Below are 16,236 nucleotides of genomic sequence, written 5' to 3'. Positions count from 1 at the left end.
TGAGTAATTTCAAAACCCATTTAAGATCTTGCAATGAAATATTTTATGAACTGTTAAGGTAGTAAATTATTGATTACCTAATCAAATTCTCAATTACTTACTAACAGATAAGTTGCCATCTCTCCTGTAACAGATATTCTCTAAATGCTTTTGCAAGACTAATTGACTCACTCAGCATCCATCATATTCCCTTACAAATTAGGGATTTCTTAAATTGCTGCCAGTCATTTCTATTCATAGCCCTGGTTTATGAGTTTCTGTTCACAGTTACACCCACCCTTCAATATACACCATTCATGGATGTCTAACAGGTTTGGAGTGTCAACAGATACCATCAAAAACTGCAAAGACTCTGAAACTAATTATCAACAGGGTGGTTGTTTCTCTGTCTCATTCCCAAACACATGTAGAGTGTGATGTACTCCCTGGTGACTTGGCCTAACCAATTCTGGAGATTGTAGATTCTTAGGCTGATAGACCATTGGGTTCCCAGTGTAGCTAGTGAATAAAGACTGGAATTCGATGTTCCTTTTACACCCATTGAATCGTGGGACTACAAGTACACATCTTTATCTTGTATTTGATCATAGATTAATTCTTTTTCTAAAGGAGTAAAACAGTCTTCAAAAAACAAAACAAACAAAAAGAAACAATTCAAGACCATGTTTTAGAGTACTAATCATGATAATTCCACCCTTTTAACTTCCTAAGTGCTTATTTATACAAGTTCCATATTTACTGAATCAACAAATACTTATCAGATTACATTTTTAAATTAAATTTATTGGGGTGATATTAGTTAAGACGATTATATAGGTTTTAAGTATACATTTCTATTACACATGATCTGTATACTGAATTGTGTGCCCACCACCCAAAGTCAAATCAGCCAGGACCGGTTTGGCTCAGTGGATAGAGCGTTGGCCTGCGGACTGAAGGGTCCCGGGTTCGATTCTGGTCAAGGGCATGTACCTTGGTTGCGGGCACATCCCCTCTGTGCAAGAGGCAGCTGGTCGATGTTTCTATCTCATCAACGTTTCTAATTCTCTGTCCCTCTCAATTCCTCTCTGTATAAAATCAATAAAATACATTTTTTTAAAAAAGTCAAATCATCTTCTGTCACCATATATTTGACCCCCAACTCTATTCCCTCCAGAAATTGGCATACTGTTGTCTGTGTTCTATGAGTTTGTTTTATATCCCACATATGAGTAAAATCATATGTTGTTACCTTTTTTTTGATTGACTTATTTCATTTAGCATAATATTCTCTGGGTATATCCATGTTGTCACAAATAGAGGTATTTCATCTTTTCTTATGGCTGAGTAGAATTCCATAGTGTATGTAACTACACACCTTCTTTATCCAACTTACTATCAAAGGACACTTTGGTTGTCTCCATTGCATTGGCCAATATAAATAATGATATCTTTGTGAATAAGTATTTTCATGTAGATATCAGGAAGAGAGATTGCTGGGTCATATGGGACCTCTATTTGTAGTTTTTTTCTGAGGAACCACCATACTGTTTTCCATAGTGGTTATACCAGTTTTCATTCCCATCAGCAGTAAATGAGGGTTCCTCTTTCTTCACCTTTCCAATACTTGTTATTGCTTGTTGATAATAGCCATTCTAACAGGTGTGTGGTGGTATCTCATCGTAGTTTTGATTTCCTTAATAGCTAATGCAGTTGAGCATTTTTTTCATATATCTGATTTCAGAGAGGAAAGGAAGATATAGAAACATGAATGATGAGAGAGAATCATTGATTAGCTATCCATTGTATGTCCCCCATTGGGCATTGAGTCCACAACTCAGGCATGTGTTTTGACTGGAAATGGAACCGTGACCTCCTGGTTCATAGGTCGATGCTCAACCACTGAGCCACACTGGCTTGGCATCTCCCTGATTTTTAATTGGATTGTTTTTTGTTTGGTGTTGAGTTGTAAGAGTGCTTTATATATTTCGGTTATTAACCCCTTGGTGGAGCTATTGTTTGCAAATATCATCTCACATTTGATTGATTGCCTTTTTGTTCTATTGGCAGTTTCTTTTGCTATGCAGAAACCTTTTAGTTGGATATAGTCCCCTTCATTTGTTTTTGTCTTTACTTTCCTTGCCTATGGGGTAAAATTCATAAAATATTCTCTATGAAAAAGGTCCATAAGTTTGATATCTATGTCTTCTTCTATGTAATTTATTGTTTCAGTTCTTAAATTTAAGTTTTGATCCATTTTCATTTAATTGTTTTACATAGAGACAAACTGTAATGTAGTTTCATTCTTTTGCATCAGACTTTCTAATTTTCCTGGCTCAATTTATGGAAGAGGTATTCTTTTCTCCATTATGTGTTTTTGGCTCCTTTGTAAAAAATTATTTGTCTATATTAAATGTGGTTTTATTTCTGGGCTCTCGATTTTGTTCCATTGATCTCTGTGTCTGTTTTTATTCCAATGTCATGTTGTTTTGATAATTGTAGCTCTGTAGTATAATTTAAAATCAGTCAGTGTGTATGATACCTCCCGCTTTGTACTTTTTTCTCAGGATTGTTTTGGCTATTTGGGATTTTTACGGTTTCATACAAATCTAATGATTATTTTTTGTTCATTGAGATTTTGATGAGTATTGCATTAAATCTGTATATTGCTTAAAGTAATATGGTAGTTTTTCCTATATTGATTATTCCAATTCATGAACATGGAATATTGTTCTCTTTTAACATGTCTTTTTAAATATTTTTAAATAATGGTTTATAGTTTTCAGTATATGCTTTGTAGTTTTTAGGTCCTACACATTCTTTGTTAAGTTTATTTATAGGTACTTTATTCTTTTGGCTACAATTGCAAAAGAAATTGATTTTTTCATCTCTTTTCTGATATTTCATTGTTAATATACAGGAAAGCAATGTTTTTTTGTACATCAATTCTGTATTCTGCAACTTTAAAATATTTTTTATTGTTACTAATAGGGTTTTTTTGTGAAGTCTTTAGGGTTTTTTATATACAGAATCAAGTCATCACTTATACTTCTTCCTTGCCAATTTGGATGTTTTTATTTCTTTTCCTTTTTGAATTGCTCTGGCTAATATATTTCAAATTAGGAAATTAGGCTAGGGCACTGTAACAGATCATGACCAGGCAGGAGGAGGTTGTGTTTGCAGGTGAGGCCCTGAGCAGAGACAGAGACAGAGATGGGGGACCGGCCCCCCAGACCTGGAGCAGACATGGATGGACAGGGTAATGGGGGGCCAGCCTGTAGCCTCTGTGGCTGAGCACAGGCCCGGGGTAAAACAATGACAGCAAGTCCTTTCAATGTAATTGGGGCACTAGAGGCCCACAGAATGATCATTTTCTTTTCCATGAAACACATAACTCTGACACAGTATTTATAATTAAATAAGTTTCATATATTTTGACATTTTACAGCCCTGGAAAGTTACATATAATGAGAAGATGAAGAGCATTTTTAGGTTTTTAAAGATATAACTAATTTCTGTCTAGATGACAAACCAATTCAAAAAGTGATGGTTTTATTGTCCCTTAGGACATTAGCCAGATTGTATCTAATTTAGCAGTTTTACTTCAGGCTTTCATCTTTGGCAATCTCTTATGAACAGCATTATCATCTTGCCAGTCCCTTCACTGAGTTAAAAAAGAGAACTTTTGCATCTGCTATTATGTATTTGAATAAGAATTATGTATTTAACACATGCAACATTTTGTTTTGACACAATAAAACAAAAGATCATTTGATTTTTCTCTGGAACACAAAAAAGCACAAACTTGAATGTGTGGCTTAGGCTAATTTTCCAAATATTGTTAATAAAATTAACATAAGGATCTTTGCAGAGCCAAGAATTCTCTCTTTCAGGCCTACATATTCAGCATTTCCAACCAGGAGGCCTGTTATTCTGTGTTTTGTTTTTTTTTTCTGTTTTTTAATACTTACCAGAGGATATTTTTTCATTGCATTTTAGAGAGAGTGGACTGGAGGGAAAGGGAGAGAGAGAAAAGGAAAAGAAAAGCAGAGGGAGAGGGAGAAAGAGAGGGAGAGGGGGAGGGAGAGGGAGAGAGCCCACTAATGGCCAAAAGCAGGCCCTCGCCAGCAGTTCTGCCTCTGCACCTGAGCTGCAAAGGAAACACACTTTCTGACAGCTCATTGGCTAAGCTCCCCTTATGCTACTCACAGTGTTCTTGGTAACTTGCCTAATAAGAATCCAAGAAGGTGATCTAGGGTTTTTCCACCTCACTCTTGGAAGAAAAAATGAAGGTGCATCTGCTGGAGGGCCTAAGAAATGTCACATCTTGCCCTAGCCAGTTTGGCTCAGTGGATAGAGCCTTGGTCTATAGACTGCAGGGTCCGGGATTGATTCTGATACATGTACCTAGGTTGCAGGCTCCTCCCTGGCTGGGGCCCAGGTCAGGGCTCATGCAGGAGGTGGCCAATAGCAGTGTCCCTCTCACCTTGATGTTTTTCTCTGTCTTTCCCTCTCTCTTCCACACTCTCTAAAAATCAATGGAAAAATATTCTCAGGTGAGGATTGAAAAAAAGAAAGAAATGTCATATCCTATGAAAGGAACACCTTGAAAATACCTAAAGGAAGTTGTCATTTTTTTGTGGTGATGGGACTGGAGTCTGTGACGATGAAAACTCCTTGGCAGTTGTGGCGGCTGGCAGTGGCAGCAGTGGCAGGGTGATAGGGGCGGCACCTTCCCCTCATCAGCCAGGTTGCCTCCTGCAGAAGGAGGCCTAGTGATGGCTTAGGCCTGTGGGGAGTGGGCCTAAGCCATCAGTAGGACATCCCCCTGAGGGCTCCTGAACTGTGAGAGGGGGCAGGGTGGGCTGAGAACCACCCCTCCCCCCAAATGCACAAATTTTGTGCATCAGGCCTCTAATGTTAAAAAATGGTAGTGAGCTGAAGCATGTTTGGCTCAGTGGATAGAGCGTTGGTCTGCGGACTGAAAGGTCCCAGGTTCGATTCTGGTCAGGGGCATGTACATTGGTTGCGGGCACATCCCCGGTAGGGGGTGTGCAAGAGTCAGCTGGTCGATGTTTCTCTCTCATCGATCATCGATGTTTCTAGCTCTCTATCTCTTTCCCTTCCTCTCTGTAAAAAAAAAAATCAATAAAAATATATTTTTAAAAAAATGGTAGTGCGAGTGGGCATCTTTGTCTTGTTTCTGATTTTAGAGGAAAATTTTTCAGTTTTTCACTATTGTATATGAAATTGCCTGAGGGTTTGTCCTATATGGCCTTTAGTATGTTAAGTACATCCCTTCTATTCTTATTTTATTGGTTGTCTTAATCATAAATGGATATTGTATCTTATCAAATGTTTTTTCTTCACCTATTGATAAGATAATTTGATTTATTTTTCCTTTCTTTTGTTAATGTGCTATATTACATTGATATATTTGTGTATGTTGAAACATCCATATGCCCCTGGAATGAACACCACTTGATTGTGATGTATTATTATTATTATTTTAAATTTTTTTAATTGACTTTAGAGAGAGGAAAGCAAAGGGAGAGAAAGAGAAACATTGATTGGCTGCCTCTTGCACACCTCCTGCACCAAAGATCAAGCCCCCTACCAGGCAGGTAGTCAAGCCTCCAACCCAGGCATGTGCCCTGACTGGGAATCAGCTCAGTGATCTCCTGGTTTTTTGGGTTGATGCTCAACCACGAGCCACATGACCTTGGCATGATGCATTATTTTTAATGTATTTTTGTATTTGATTTGTTAGTATTTTGTGTAGGACTTTGCATCTGTATTCATCAGAGACATTGGTCTATGGTTTTTTGTTGTGTGTGCATGTGCTATCCTTGCCATGTTTTGGTACTAGGGTTATGTTGGCCTCATAAAATGTATTATAAAATGTTGCCCCTTTAATTGTTTTTAGAAGAATTTGAGAATAGGTATTAAATCTTCTTTGATTGTTTGGTATAATTCACTAGTGAAGCCATCTGGTCCTGGACTTTTATGTTTTGAAAATTTTCTGATGGTTCTTTCAATTTCTTTGCTGTTGATTGGTAAATTTAGATTTTCAGTATACGAAGGTATATAATTTTATGAAGTTATCTGCTTTTTCTGTTATTAAATTTGCTGACATAGAGTCTTCATAGTATTCTAATGTGATTCTCTGTAAATCTGTTATGTCTGTGGTTACATATTCCCTTTCATTTTTTATTTTATTTTTATGAGTTATATTCTCTTTATTTCTTAGTGAGTCTAGCCAGTGGTTTGTCAATTTTATTCATCTTTATTGTATTATTTTTTAAATAGTCTGAGTTCATATTTTTTAAAATATATTTTATTGATTTTTTACAGAGAGGAAGGGAGAGAGATAGAGAGTTAGCAACATTGATGAGAGAGAAACATTGATCAGCTGCCTCCTGCACACCCCCTACTGGGAATGTGCTGGCAACCAAGGCATATGCCCTTGACCGGAATCAAACCTGGGACTCTTGAATCCACAGGCCGATGCTCTATCCATTGAGCCAAACCGGTTTCGGCATGTTGTATTAATTTTTATATAGTCATTGTCTCATCTATTTCATTTAATTCTGTCTTAATTTTTATTATTTTCTTATTCTGCTGAGTTTGGGTTACTTTTGTTCTTTTTCTCATGGTTTAATATATAATGTTAGGTTATTTTATTATTTTGTTTAATCCTTACCTGAGGCTATGTTTTTCATTGATTCTAGGGAAAGAGGAGGGAAAGTGGAGAGAGAGAGAGGAAGAGAGAGAGAGAGAGAGAGAGAGAGAGAGAGAGAGAGAGAGAGAGAGAGAGAGAGAGAGAGAATATCATCAATTGGCTACCTCACACACAATCCCCAACTCTGTGATCAAACCAGTAAACTGGGTATGTATCCTGACCTGGAATCAAATACAGGACCTTTCAGTACATGGGAAAAGTTCTCTACCCAATGGCCAGGTAATGTTAGGCTATTGACTTGGGATTTCTCTTGTTTCCTGAGACAGGCCTGATATGATATAAACTTCCCTCTTATTACTGCTTTTACTGCATCCCAGAGGTTTTGATATGTTCTATTGTCATTCTCATTTGTCTCTATATACCTTTTGATCTCACCTGTTATTTCTTCCTTGACCCAGTCATTTTTAGTACTATATTGCTTAATCTCCACATATGTGTTGATTTCTTTACTCCCTTTTGCAGTTCATTTTTAATTTTTCAGTTCATTTCTAGTTGCAAAGAATATGTGTGGTATAATTCCAGTCCTCTTGAATTAGTTGAGGCTAGCTTTCTGATCCAACATATGGTCTGTCCTTGAGAATATCCCATGTGCACTGGAGAAGAATGTAAAATCTGATGTTCTTGGATGAAAGGCTCTGTAAATGTCAATTATGTCAATTTCATCTAATGTGTCATTTAAGGCCAATCTTTCTTTGTTGATTTTGTTTGGATGATCTGTCTAGAGCCGTCCATGGAGTATTTAGGTCCCCAACTATGATTGTATTTTTATCAGTCTCCCATTAGTTCTGTGAGTAGTTGCTGTATATATTTCAGTGCTCCCTGAATGGTTGCATAAATATTGAGAAGTGTTATGACTTATTGATGCTGTGTTTCCATTTTTCATTATAAAATGCCCATCTTTATCTCTTATTAACTTTGTCATCTTGAGATCTGTTTTGTCAGATGTAAGTATGGCTACACATGCTATTAAGTGAATGCAAATTGCTTGGAAAATCATTTTCCAGCTTTTACTTTAGTCTGTCTTTGCAGCTTAGATGTGTTTTTGATCCAATATGCTACTCTGTGCCTTTTATTGGTAAATTCAATCCTTTGACATTTAGGGTAATTATTGATGTATGAGGATTTCCTGTAACATTTTGTCTTTGGTTTTCTAGTAATTCTGTGCTTCCATTTTTTTTCCCCTTTGTGGTTCTGTCCTTTATTTATACCTCTTTTCTCTGCTTCCTCTTTTTTTTTTTTTTTTTTTAGTATAATATCTGTGTGTGTGTGTGTGTGTGTGTGTGTGTGTGTGTGTGTGTAGCTTTAGATTAATGAAAAACAAAGTTTTATATATAGGTGTCCCCAAAAAATGTATACACAGTTTGAACAAGTATAAGGTAAGTGTTTATTAAAATACAGTTCATTTTCAAAATTTAAAAGAATCTATAGAAATGAAGAATTTTATTTTGTCAACACCTATTTTTCAAACTGATGACTGTTCTGGTTCAGGAATTGCTGATAATATGAAACACTGGAATCACCAACATCAAGAATATTTTTGTTCATTGTTTGTGCACCCTCAATTCAACAACTGTTGCCAGTTTTACACCATAAACTTTCTTTTATGATACCTTTAAAAAATCTAGTGGAGCCTTAGCTGGTTAGGCTCAGTGGATAGAGTGTTGGCCTGTAGACCAAAGGGACCCAGGTTCAATTCTGGTCAAAGGGCACATACCTTGTTTGCAGACTCCTCCCTGGCCCAGGTGTTTCTCTCACATTGATGTTTCTCTCTGCTTTTCCCTCTCTCTTTCACTCTCTCTAAAAAAAATCAATGAAACAATATCCTGGGGTGAGGATCAACAACAATAACAACAAAAAGTCTAGTGGATACATTTTCTATGTTCAAAGTTTAGTCTGGCTTCAACCATTATTTTAAATCAGTTAAACCTGGAAAGGGAGTGAAAATTAAGAGAATCATCAGCTGTTAAAATGTGTATACATTTTTTGGGGGTATAAAAATGTAATAAAGGCAGCTTTTGTACTTCAACTGAATTTCCAAACTTCCAGTAGCATATTAGGGTGAACTTTCTATGTTAAAAGCTTAGTCTGGCTGAAAAGAAAGAAACATCAGTTGAGCTGTCAGCTGTTAGTGGGCATACATAGTTTTGGGACAACCTGTATATAGTAGTCCTTTTTCTTTTGAATGTGTCTGATCTCCATCCTCCCTTGAAAATTCTGATTTCTGCTCCCTCCCCTTTTATGTTTGTTGTCACAAATCCCTGTTCATACTGTAAGTTTGTTGGTGATCTTACTCCTGGTTTGTGACCTTTTATTCTTTAGTTTAGGTAGATTAATCCCTTTGAGTAGCTCCTGCAATGAAAGTCTTCTGATGTTAAATTCCCTCAGCCTTTGTATATCTGACAAGGTTGTATTTCTCCTTCATATCTAAAGGTTAACTTTGTTGGATATATTATTCTTGGCTGGTAATTTTTCTCTTTCAATAGTTTGAATATTTGCTTCTACTCTCTTTTAGCTTATAAATTTTCTGCTTAGAAGTTTGATGATTACCTAATAGGCTTTCCTTTACAGTTGACTTTCTTTTTATTACCATAAAAATTCTCCTCCCCCCCCCATAATTTTTGACAGATTTAATATATTGTGTCTTGGAGAAATCTTCTTTAGACTTAGGTAATTAAGTGTTCTCTTTGCATCAAGAATTTAGTTCTTTCCATAGGTTTTGAAAGTTCTCTTCAACTATTTGTTTGAATAGGTTCTATTCCCTTCTCCTTTTCTTACTCTTTTGTTAAGCCTATTATTCTTATTTTGCTTTGTTTGATGGAGTCAGGTAGTGCTCCTAAAATTCCTTTATTTTTGTATGTTCAAGTCTCTCTCTTCTTTCCTCTGCATCATTTCTAGGTTTCTATTATTAATATCACTACTTTTTCCCTCCATCTGATCTGCTCTATTTCCTATGCTCCCTAGTTTGTTCTTATTCTCTTTTATTGAGTTCTTCATCTCCAGAATTTCTGATTGGTTATTTTATAAAGTTTCAATCTCTTTAGTAAAGTATTTGTTGTTATTTTTTTCATAGATTTGTTTTCTGAGCTCATTAAACTGCCTATCTATATTTTCTTGCAACTTGTTTAGTTTCGTTAGACCAGCAATCTTTTTTATTAACTAGAGGCCCAGTGCATGAAATTCATGCATGGAGGGTGGGATTCCCTCAGCCCAGCCTGCACCCTCTCCAATCAGGGACCCCTTGGGGATTTCTGACTGCCGGTTTAGGCATAATCAACCCCAGTCAGACATCCTTCTTGCAATCTGGGACTGCTGGTTTCCATCTGCTCACCTGCCTGTCTGCTTGATTGCCCCTAACTACCCTCCCCTTCCGGCCTAGTTGCCACCAACTGCCTTCCCTTTCCTGCTAGCCTGATCTCACCCCCAACTCACCTCCTCTGTTGGCCAACTTGGTTCTGATTGGTCAGTTTCTATTCCAGTTAAAGTCAAAAGCTCCACCTCCTAAGCCATTGGTTCCTCACAGTTGACCCAAATTTGGTTCTGATTGGTTGGTGTCTATGCCAGTCAGTGTCAAAAGTTTCACGTACTAGGCAGCCATTGGCTACTCACAGGACCCACATTTGGTTCTGATTGGTTGGTGTCTATGCCAGTCCGTGTCAGTAGCTCAGCCTCGTTGTCAGCCATTGGTTCTTTACAGCACCCACATTTGATTCCAATTGGTTGGTCTCTATGCCAATGTCAAAAGCTCCACCTCCTAGACAGCCATTGAGTCTTCATAGCACCCACATTTGGTTCTGATTGGTTGGTTCCTATGCCAGTCAGCATCTCTAGGCCTATCAACAGGGCCTGATCAGAAAGGTGGGGATGATGAGCAGCCCTGATGGAGGCCTGGAGAGAAATGGAGGCATGGCTGCTGGCCAGACTAGGAGAGAAAGAGAGAGGCAAGTACTGATCAAAAGCTGCCACAGAGACAATGGATCAGTCCTTGCCTCTCTCTTCAGGCCCTGGTTCATAGCCCCTTCAGCAATCAGTGCTGGGGCGCTGTGCCTGCAGAGGAAGCAGTCACTGCTGGATTGTCATAGCAACCCAGTGCTGACTGCAGGATTGACTTCCAGTTGGTTGAGTCTCAGTTGTTACTGGTCGTTATGACCCAGGGTTTTTATATATTAGGATATATTATTGATTTTTTTAGAGAAAGAAAAAGGGAGAAAGGGAGAAAGAGAAATACAGATGTGAGAGCTATACATCACTTTGCTTTCTCCTACACACTCCCTACTGGGGATTGAGCTTGCAACCCAGGCATGATCCCAGATGATAAATCGAACCAGAAATCTTTTGGTGCATGGGACAATGTCCAATCAACTGAGCCATACCTGCCAGAGCCATAACTATGATCTTTAATTCTCTGTAATTTAAATCACATTTTCTATGTTTTTAAGTTTGTTTTCCATTGATTTTTATTTTCTTTCTGCGCTGCCTCATTACCTTGGTTATTCATATTTGATATATTCCTTCTCTGTCTAGGTATCTATATGTTGGTGGCACTTCTGGAGTATAGATTGATAGGAAGAAGTATTTTTTTAAAATATATTTTATTGATTTTTCTTACAGAGAGGAAGGGAGAGAGATAGAGAGCTAGAAATGTCGATGAGAGAAAAACATCGACCAGCTGCCTCTTACACACCCCCTACCGGGGATGTGCCTGCAACCAACGTATATGCCCTTGACCGGAATCGAACCTGGGATCTTTCAGTCCGCAGACTGACACTCTACCTCTGAGCCAAACCGGTTTCCGCAGAAGAAGTATTTCTATTGTTCTCTAGTAGATGATAGAATTACAAGGGTTTTTGGTTTTAGCTCCTTTGTACTTCTCTGACTTTTCAAATCTCAATGGGGTGGTGGAAAACAGTAAGGAGAGCCTCCTCTGTGATCCATTCACCCTAGACACAGGAGACCAACCTTATAGAGGAATGCAGAGGGTGATGGGGCTCCAAATCTGTGAAATCCAAGTGTTGTCCTTCCACAGCCAGTGTAGTCTCAATGCATAGGGGTGGGGTGGGCTGGGGTAACAGTCACCTTCTAAGTTGCTTTACACTCCAAATAATGGTGAACTTGGACCTCTTCAGGGTCCCCGCTCTGCCCCTGATCCCAGGACTAGTCACAAAGTGTGTCCTCTGCTTAGGAAAAAAGTGTTTCACATTTTCAGATAATGTGCTTCACAACCTGACACAAATGCAAAGGGAGGTGAGCTCTAGAAGGTGGAGGGGCAGCTAGAATTTAGATTTGTTTCTCTCTCTGAAATGCTGACCATCAGGCAACCACAGCCATACTTCTGTGCTATGTCCATGCCCAGGTTACTGGTCTCAGCCATAGCTCTTACTGCTCACTCCTGCAGTAATGCCCACCAAATCTCTTTGCTCCACCCAGTGAAAAGGAGTGCCAGCCATAACCTGATTCCTCCCCTCTTCTGGCTGAGCCCCATTGTGGCTCCTGGCTGCAGGGCTATATCTGTAGTTTGTCCCAATGTTTCCCCCTTCTTGCATCTCCAGTTTGCTCTCACTTGCCCACCTGTAGATGTTTCAATTCATGGATCTCTCTGGTGTGTTTGTGTGTAAGGCAGGGAATTCTTTATTAAGTTATAGTTGTTCAAATTGTTAAAACTTCAAGGGAGAGCCCAAGGGTATCTCTCCTGCCACCATTCCTCTGGCATCACTTATCACATAATACTTTGAATGATCTCTGCCTTCACAGAATTTGATACAAGAAAGAAAGGGAAGTATATAATTATATTTATATGTTCATTAAAATTAAACTTTAAAAGGAAATAAATAATTTGAATGATGCAAATAGGAAGAAAGAGAAACACAACAAGAAAAAAAAAAGAGGCAATGAACTAGATTTTAGAAAGAGTGAAGACATCTTTCTGAAAAAAAAAATGACATTTCAGGTACAAACTAAAATACAAAGTTTGGGGAAGAATCTTCTAGGTTTGGATTTCCAAAAATTCGTTTATATGCCTACCAAACTCATGATTTTTGCCACATTTATAAATATCCAATAATATTACTTATGGAATACTTATTTTTGATTTGTTAATCTTTAAAATTGTTTTGAAAAAAGTTTATAATTTTTCCATAAGAAGAAAATCAAATACTATAAGCAGAATGTATCTCTGAAAATAAGTACATTGACACAAAGCATATACTAGTAAATACTTAACTATTTCCTCCTGTAGAAAGTTCTGAAGTGTTGACACCTTTCCTTTTCTAGTGAAAATGTGGATAGTAGCAATCTTAATGTTATGTAAAAAATAACAAACAAAACAAAAAACACACACACACAAATAAATTTATTTATTTATTTTTTAATATATTTTATTAATTTTTACAGAGAGGAAGAGAGAGGGATAGAGTGTTAGAAACATCAATGAGAAAGAATCATTGATCAGCTGCCTCTTGGACACCCCCTACTGGGGATGTGCCCGCAACCAAGTACATGCCCTTGACAGGAATCGAACCCGGACCGATGCTCTAACCACTGAGCAAACCAGTTTTGGCAAATAAATTTATTTAGGTTTCCCCATAAATTAGGAATCTTAGATTATATTTTGAACATGGTTGTGGGGAGCAAAATACCAGAATTGGAGAGAAACACATAAACAATGGTCTTGTGGCAGGCATTTAGACATGGGCTCACCAAGAGTGATGGGCCAGTGTATCGAGCCCAGGTGCCTAACAATGAGAAAAACTGGAAAATAAGAATCACACCACCAGGGTGACTATTCCTCCCCTACCACATGGTGGTCATGCTGTCATGTGGCTAGTCATGCAAAAGCCCTCCTTGGAGGAGGAACAAGGACTGAAGAGTGGCCTCATGGGTCTCTAATGAGGGCCCTTGCACAACCACTCCCTTAAGCATTAACCCTTAAACATACCATCAAGACTCAGTTGTGTTTCAGCTCCTAGTTCAGAAATGAGTGAAAATAGACAAAGGGTGTCATGATTGACATCAAGATCAGCTGCTTTGACCAGTGTCCACCAACCCTGCTGCTGACCAATCAGTGGACACCACAACCCTGAAAGGACACACCAGGAAAGCTGATGAATATTTTATGGAGGTCCTCCCCTGGCACCTCTCCTAAAATCCTGATCCTTTAGCCCTCAGGATGGAGGACCCAGTGCGGGTCTCTCTTTGGAGCATTTCTGCGCTTTTCCCCACCTCCTTCTACCAGGCACACTTTCCTTCCTCTCTCTTTCTCCTAAGGGCCCTCTTTTGCCTCTGTAACTTGTTTCCTGATCCCATTTCTTTCTACAGCTCACTTCTAGCTCTGTGGATTTCTAAATAAACTTCCTCTAAGAGTTTGAATCTTGGGTCAGAATTCTTTCTTAGCCAGAACTCAAGTACCGAGGTTGCTGAACTGAGGTGCAATGGCTGATAACATTTGAGTGCTGTTTCACGGCCAACAGTCTCATGGTGCAAGTTCTTTCAGTTATGTTCAGCTACCTCTTGAGGATCACTGGTACAAAGAGTCATATGTTCCATTTTAGTAAAATGGCTTGAACTGGAATAGCAAGATATTGTCCCAGTTCCTCTCAGTGTGCCCATCACCACTATTCTGGCTTTGGTCATGCCACAGGCATTTGATTAATGAGGATAACTGTTGTAATCATTTATTATGTGCTGAATGCTTAAGTTATGTTTGCAGAATCAATTAAAAAAACAGAATATTTATGATTTAAATATATTCAAATGTCTTGAGGAAAATACGAAGACACCTGCTATTTTATCCCTCTTTGATCTAAGAATTTCCTCCTAGAATCAAGGGGAAAGCCTTCGACTTAAGAAAGGAGAATTTTGCTACTTTGACTTGTGAATAGTTGTGTCTCATCTGGAGGGTTAGTGAAACAAAAGAGACTTGGCAGCTTCAGTGTATGCCCACGAACAGTTGCATGCTATGGAATCCATAAGCCTAGCCTCACAAACCCTACTGACTGTAAAGCAGGACTCAATAAACAGAAATTAACCTTTTCACAGAGTATGTGGCAAAGCTCTCAATTCAGGATGGATCATCCATTTGTAGAAGTAGACAGTGCCAAAGCCCATGGCAGAGGGTGTACATATATTAGAAGGCATATTTTCATTTAAAAAGCCTTACATTTTCCTGATTATGATATACACATAAATTCATATTGTGTAATGATGATAATGCTTCCAAAATATGGACAAGTGCTTACTAAACAATAGTATATTGCAAAAAGCACACTACATGTGTTAATGCATTTAATTCCACAGATTGTTTATATCAGTGGCTTTCAAACGTTTCTGATCACAGCTCACAGTAAGAAACATTTTTGCCTGTTACCAAGGAAACATACGTACACATGGATACATATTTTTTGTTCTGCTCTTTGATGGCTGGGAAAATATTGGTCTTGATCTTCTAAATTACTACACAAATTACACAGGAGCTTGGAAAACCCCATGAAAACACACTACTCTGTATGGTAAATATTTAGGAGTTAGACATTTATCAATTTGATTTTCTGAGTGATCAGCCAGTTATTTGAAATACATGTGCATGTGTTTATGTTCATTCAATGCACAGGAAATACTATATGTGTATTTCATATAGGTGTAGGTCTGCCTATCATGCTGTGTTTTCATTTCAACTGGCTATATTTTTGGCAAAAGTAACATTGTTATTAAACAGTTTCACATCTTACTGTAAAATGCAAATTAAAATAACAATGAAATACTTTTATTTTTATTTTTTTACTATCCCTCAGTCTCTGCTGAGTGAATGTATATATGTATAAACTATCTGTAGGGTAATTTAATAGTGTGCATCAATAGCCTTAACAATATGTATAAACAATGAACCAAAAATTCAATTAACTAGAATTTTATCCTAAGGAAATAATTAAGTGTATAATTTTAACATAATTAACTGCAAGGCTGTTTGTTTTATAGTTTTTTGTAGTAATGAAAAATTGGAAAAACCAAAATTTTCAACAGCTGCACATTGATTAGATGTAATAGTAAACATTCAGGCCAGTGAAACATGCGTAATCCATTAAAATATCATGTGAGGGATGATTATGTACTGACATTGAAATCTGTTTACTCTTTTTATGCAAAAAAAAGAGAATTTCAATGAGTGTGGTGAAAGAAATAGGTATTAATTACCAGACTGAGAGGCTGAAATTTGGATAAACAGAATGGGAAGGGCTGCTGATTACATCAGGAGATAATACCAGATCAGGGGAACACATTGTGTCTCCCAGATATGGGAAATGTGGGGTATAGTGATGCCATGGAGAACAACAGCATGATGTAGAGAAGTGGTAGTGTTGACTGAGAAAGATGAGCTAGAGGAAGGAAGTGGAAAGACGAGGCCTAAGTCCTCCCTAAGTATTTTGCTTTCTGATGAGTCTGACTTACAGACTTCTTAAGAAAACTGTAGCGAGGCTGACATTACTCACCAAAGCTTTAGGCATGAGGTTGCTGTTTATTGAACT

Source organism: Pipistrellus hanaki, assembly GCF_964339955.1.
Source record: "Pipistrellus hanaki genome assembly, chromosome: 14".
NCBI lineage: Eukaryota > Metazoa > Chordata > Mammalia > Chiroptera > Vespertilionidae > Pipistrellus > Pipistrellus hanaki.
The sequence above is the reverse complement of the archived record's forward strand: the minus strand, read 5'-3'. Positions refer to the sequence as shown.